Genomic DNA, 6,561 nt, shown 5'->3' with positions numbered 1-6,561 from the left:
AGCACGGAGTCCTAACCACTGGACCTCCAGGGAATTCCCCAAGATTTCCATTTCCTAATTTACATTTTTCATATTAAATTTAAAAAGTATCCAGTGTCACATGTTTGTATAATGGCTTTTGCTTATGTCATAGCTCAGTAAAAATAAATTTTTTACAATTTGATTGGTCTCACACTCAGCTTTCTTCACTCAACATTACTTGCTTGCTCCCTCCAGGCATTTGAATTACGAATTCCTGACTTTTGGATTTTGTCGCTTAAGAAGGCCATCGTGTCAAGTTTCTTAATATATTCTTCCATATATTTTGTTAACCCATATTCAGTTTACAAGGAGTTCTTTGTGTGAATCCTCACATAATCCATTAAATTAAGATCTGAGATTATTTTTTACAGATGGATAGCCAATTTTATTTGAAACATGAATTGGGATTATCTGTATACTGGGAAGTCATCGTGAGGAAATGAATTATCAGCTAATGAATGAACACTGCTAAATGCCCATTGTCCACATCTCAATCCAATTCCATTGTTTTCTTTTGACTGTGTAATTTGACAGTAAAGAAAAAAATGTTTAATGTGATTTCTTTGGGAAAAGAAAACTACCAGGATTGATGGTAAAAGTAGAAGAAAGTAAACAATCTGAGAAAGTGATAGCTCTTAACCAGAAAATATGAGTTATGTACAAGGTTTCCAAACAGTCTAAAAACGTATTTCATAACGTGTCCTGTGCAGCAGAGACCTGCAATCAGAGATTCGGATACACCAGCTCAGCAGCATAAAAGGTCTGTCAGAGAAAGGTGACAGCCTCTGTAAGTGAAGCTGCCATGTAAAATGTCATGGAAGTTGATTTTAGTCATCTCTGGGTTGGTGGGATTAGGAGATCTAGGAGACATTACCAGGGCTCACCGATATCTGGGGCTCCTCTCATGCTGGGCACAAGGACAACGCTTCCTTCCCCATTTCAGAAAGGGGAGTCTTATGACTATTTCTAATCACTACAAGCTGTGAATGGAAGCACCTTGTATCACTTCCAGGCAATCAGGAAAGACGAGTTATAAGATGCTCTTCTCTTGCTGTGGCAACAGAGGAAGCTACGTGTTCCAGATGGTGCAGCCTATCAGCCTGGGTCCTGAGTGACTGTGTAGAGCAGAGTACCAATTAAAACTCTGCCAGAGGTGTATACCCTGTCTTTATTAACCTGTATATGAGTTTTGGTTACCCATGCTTTTGGTGGGATCTAAGTAAATATGAAGAAAATGTGAATAGGTATGTGTAGATACTTGGAGTACATACATTCTAAATCAGGGTTAGTTATACTCTGTATCAACTTTTCCTCCTCAATCCTTCTCTAATATTCAATAACTATTTTTATCAAGGGAGCTGGACTCCATGGTATATAATTGGAAAACTGTCTTGCTTCCCCTTCACACCTGCCCTAAACATAACTCAACTCTAAACTTCATTCAGGCTAAAGGATCTCCCTTCGCCCATCTCTTGCCTGCTTCAGGTGTTATGCTTGCTGTGATAAAGGAAGGTGTGCCGAGCTTCTCCACATCCCTGCCTTTACTGCTCAGAGTTTACTCCTCCTCTCCTGCTGGCCAGCTGCTATTTATGAACCCCTCTCCCCCAGGGTTTAGTGAGGAGAAGAAGGGATTAAAGGAAAGGGGTACAGTTTTTTCCAATTGGTGCAGGATACTATTATCTTTGGAAGTTGGTTCCCTATGGACGTGGAGGACTCACAAATGTTGGCTCTTTCTCTCTTGTGTGTGTCACCTCTGTGGGCTTTTTTATGACCCTCTTGCTGGGGACTAGGCAATGCCGCTCCTCTGGTTGACTGCCTATGACTCCTCTCCCCCCAACTTCTTGGCCTTCTGGAGGCTCATCCCATGTAAAACATATTCTCCTGAGGTCCCTTTCCTCTCTGGATATCCCTCATGGGAAGGACCCTTTTTAAATGACTCCAAGTTGGTTTCCTTCTAGGTACACTTGGCCCACAGGACAACTCATGCGTCTTTGCCTTGCTGGCAAGGGCAGTGCAGCTCGCTCTCCATGCCACCCACCTTACTCACCATCCCAGGGAAGCCGGTCAGCCAGCACCTTGCATCTGGACTACCTCAGGTGAGAGTTAGAACATTAGTCCCTATGGACTTCCAAACCCCAGGAGATATAAGCCAAACATTCTGAGAGGTGCTAGTGGAGGCCTCTATCTCACTTGTCCCTCCCTAGAATGGCGAGAGAGGAAATATAGAGCTCACAGTTAACTCCCCAACACAATTCTCATTCTCTTGTATTGACTCAGTGTGGATAATTAGTAATACTGGCAGACTGGTTCACAATCTCTTCCCATCTCCCTTTGAGGTGGATGGGGGAAGAGGTTACCTGGCATCTATTGTTTGCTTTCTGCTTTTTAGGCCTTTGCAGAAACCTCACAGAAAACAGGGAGAATCTAATTAAACATCCTGTCACAACTCTTGTCTGTCATCAATTCAAGAAACTCTTACTAGACTGATGAAAATGGTAAAATGGCTTAAGGCTTTCACTCACAGACACACACACACACACACACACACACACACACACACCCCATGTAGCAGACATACAGCAATGACAGATAAAACTTGAAAAGGGTAAAGATATCTAAGCTTTAAAACATGAACACCCCTGTGAATTTGCTGAAGCCACAGACCCCCCGGGCTTTGAAAGAAGTCTGGAAGCAAGGGTAGCAGTCAGAGATTTGGCTCCTGTAGATGGAGATATAAGTGCCTCCTAGGAGGTGGGGACAAGGGCCAGGTTTTCAGCTTGAAGCCAAGGACACCCCTGCCCCTACATACATTCGAACAAAACTATTGTCAACCTTCTGCTTGGGGTTATAGCCTTATGGAAAGCTGTGTGCCAAGAGCGTGGGACAAAAATGTTGACAGTCTGTAGATGAGAATTGAGCCTAGGCACTCCCTGCTCGGTGAGTGGAATGGCAATAGTGTGATACCCTATACACCAGTAATAACCAATTAGAAAATATGATATTATGTTAAACATGGTGGATTCGATCCATACATTTGTCACTATTAAGTCCCTAAACCCCACTAAAGTGCCAGTAAAGGGTTTTGTTTGTCTTTTAAGACATAAATTCATATGTGCAATGTGGAAGTGTGAGAGAGATATTGCCCTGTGGGGTGGAATTTGATCAATGAGAGACATATGTTTAGAAACGTAAATTGCTTGCTAGCACACAAATACTACTACTTGAGCTTCAAATTTCATAAGTTATAGGTTGTCTTCTTTCTGTTTCTTTAGCCCTTTTTATTGTCTAAATGATCATTAAGTATGTGATAAGATGCTAAACTGTCTTAGTTATCAGAGAAATGGAAAAATACACGCTGCACGTTTACTAGAATAATTAAAATTTAAATGATCGCTAGTACCAGGTGTAAGCAAGGGCATAGAGCCATGGGAACTGTCATACAGGGCTCATGTAAATTATTACTACCACTCTGGAAAACTGTTTGGCAATATTTTTTAAAGTTGAATATATGCACTATGATCCAGCATTTCCTAAATGTATGCTTATCAGAAATATGCCCATATGTGCATCAAAAAGATACGTACAGAAAAAGTTCTGGAAATGGATAGTGGTGATAGTTGTACAACATCGTGAATGTACTTAATGCCACTGAATTGTACACTTAAAAATGGTTAAAAGGGTAAATATTATGTATGTTTTAGCATGATAAAAAAGATATACAAAAATGTTCTCATGGCATTATTTATAAAAGTAAAAATTTCAGCTGTAGGATGAATACATTATAGTAGATTCATACAGTGGAATACCTTATAACAATGAAAAAGAATAGACTATCGCTAGATGCAACAACTATATGAAAACACAGTCCCTGCTCTCATAAAACTTAAGGTCAAGCTGAGAAGACATAAATAAATACAAAATTACAACTGTGATAAGTACAATGAAGAAAGGGCACAGGATGGCCTGAGAACGTATAGTAAGGAGATCTGACATGGTCAGAGGGGTTAGGGGGGCTTCCCCGAGAAGTGATGTTTGACTGAGATCTGAAGGTAAGTAGGAGGTAGAAGTGGAGAGTAAAGCCTTCTAGGCACAGGGAACCCCCATCCAGTGTTTCCCTACATTTACCTTTTTCATTGTCTTTGGCTCTGTCCACTCCAACCACCTACTCAGTCTCCACCCATCCTTGCTCCAGGGCTGAGAGGAATCATTTCTTGACACACCTGTAACCCATTCCTGACATAAGGTTTGGGAAGCTCTGCCATATGCAAAGGCCCTGTGGCAGGAGAAACCATAGTGATTTCAAGGACCACACAGAAGGCCAGTGTGACTGGAGGGCAGAGAAAAAGAAGAAAAGTGAGAAAGGGAGCTGAAGATGTAGGTGAAGGTTGATTATGTCCACTATATTTTTAATATTAATCTGTGTTCATGCCTGTGTACATACTATACTTGACTCAACTGCTTAATCCTGTTGTATATTTTTTAAGTCTGATATTAACGAGGGCAACTGGCATAGATGACGGAATTGCTGGCGCATATCCAGACTAGCTCCAGTGTGCAATGACTCCAGCCTTGCACACATTACGCTGGGCCAGGAGAGGGGCAGTTAGCCATCCAGAAAGAATGATATGATGTTCACTCATTTAAGAGTTATTATCTAGAATTGTTGTTTCTTGTTTGTAGGATTATCAGATAAAATACTGTATTTTTATTTACTAAATCTGGCAACCCTATCTATTAGGATTTGGGGGTCTGGAAACCCACTCTTCCTTCTGTCCAGGAAATTGTTAGAATTGGTCTATATGCTATGCTTCCTGCTTGTGCTGACATCCTCCTCTATCCTTCAAATAACTAAACTCAGATGCAAAGACCCATGTAGTGATTGCATCTGTTTTTTCATCAGTATAAGCCTACTATTGTATTGGCCGTATAAAGAAATCAGTCATTAACAAAATAAAAACTGGTAGATCAAAGAAGAAATCATAGTGAAAATTAGAAAGCACAAGAACTGAATGACAGAGAGTATACTATATATTGAAACTCATGGGATGACATTTGTCAAAATTCATCAAATGGTACATTTAAGATTTGTTTATTTCATTGTATATAAATTTTACCTTAAAAAATAACCATACATTGCTCAGCAGGCCTGGCCTGGCTTTGGGCCCCAGGCCTCCCAGCTAGGGACTTTGCACCTGTCCCTGCCTGGCAACCTGGGTGTCTGCACAATCCATGGGCAGCAGTGAGGGCCACAGTGACAGATTATCAAGAGGAACAGAGCAACTGGAGGCTCTGGAGTCCATCTATCCTGACTCCTTCAGAGCTTGATTATACATTGATCCAACCCTCCTAACAACTGGTCTTCCAAAATAGAAATGAACTCTCCTGATACCACTTTCTCCTTCAGTAGTGTTTTAGCTAAGTATTATCAGAAAACCCAACCAGCTTCACCATTACTGTGACATCTGAGGCTGGAGAAAATGATGAAACTTTCCAGACTATCCTCAAGTTTACATATAGGGAAAAGCACCCAGATGAAGCTCCCTTCTAGGAAATTCTCTCCCAGGAAAACCTAGAAGATAATGATGTCTCAGACGTTTAAAAATTATTAGTATTACAAACAGAGAAAACCTTGGTATGGTGACGATCTTTACTTTAGTTACAGCTGTGCAAGAAAATTTAAGTGAAATGGTAGATCAACTAAAAACTGGAAGAGAAGGAGAAAAGAAACAAAAGAAGCAAAGCAGAAAAGGAATTATTTGAAGACACTCCTGTTACCATTAAGAATTTCTTAAGTTGGAAGGCCAAGTTTGATGCAGAACTCTTGGAAGTTAAAAAGAAATGAATTAAAAAGAACAAGCAGGAAAAGCTAAATTAAGTGGGAAACAGCTGTTTGAAACAGATCATAATCTTGACACATGTAATATCCAGTTCTTGGAGGATGCTGGATACAGCGTGGAGGTAGATGAGTCGTTGGTCCAGGAAATGAATCATTTGGAGCTACAGGATGAGGTGGATGATCCAGACTACCATCCTGCTGACCACAGAGCGACTTGACCAACTAGTGAACTATCCTCATCTTAGAGAGGCTTGACTGCCACAGCATCTGTGTCTATGCTGAGAGTGTGTGTTGATTTTCTTTTCTTTAGTCATAAGAAAAAATAATTTTCAGGAGAACAATTTTCTGACAGCTTTCATCATTAAATTTAATAAACTGACCTTAACATTTCAATCAATCGATCAATAAATAAAAATATTGAACTCCAGGGGCTTCCCTGGTGGCACAGTGGTTAAGAATCCACCTGCCAATGCAGGTGACACGGGTTCGAGCCCTGGTCTGGGAAGATCCCACGTGCCACCAAGCGACTAATCCCATGAGCCACAACTACTGAGCCTGCACTCTAGAGCTCTTGAGCCACAACTACTGAAGCCCACGTGCCTAGAGCCTGTGCTCCACAGCAAGAGAATCCACCACAATGAGAAGCCCACGCACCACAACAAATAGCAACCCCCGCTCGCCACAACTAGAGAAAACCTGTGCGC

General features: G+C 41.1%; 1 pseudogene; it reads left to right on the top strand.

Annotated features, from left to right (window-relative positions):
• Positions 1–5,648: 5,648 nt before the first annotated feature.
• LOC137232896 (RWD domain-containing protein 1 pseudogene) lies at positions 5,649–6,075 on the top strand (annotated as a pseudogene).
• Positions 6,076–6,561: the final 486 nt, after the last annotated feature.

The sequence above is a fragment of the Pseudorca crassidens genome, chromosome 10 (genome assembly GCF_039906515.1).
Source record: "Pseudorca crassidens isolate mPseCra1 chromosome 10, mPseCra1.hap1, whole genome shotgun sequence".
Lineage (NCBI taxonomy): Eukaryota > Metazoa > Chordata > Mammalia > Artiodactyla > Delphinidae > Pseudorca > Pseudorca crassidens.
Note: the sequence above shows the minus strand (reverse complement) of the source record. Positions and strands in the feature narration are given on the sequence as shown.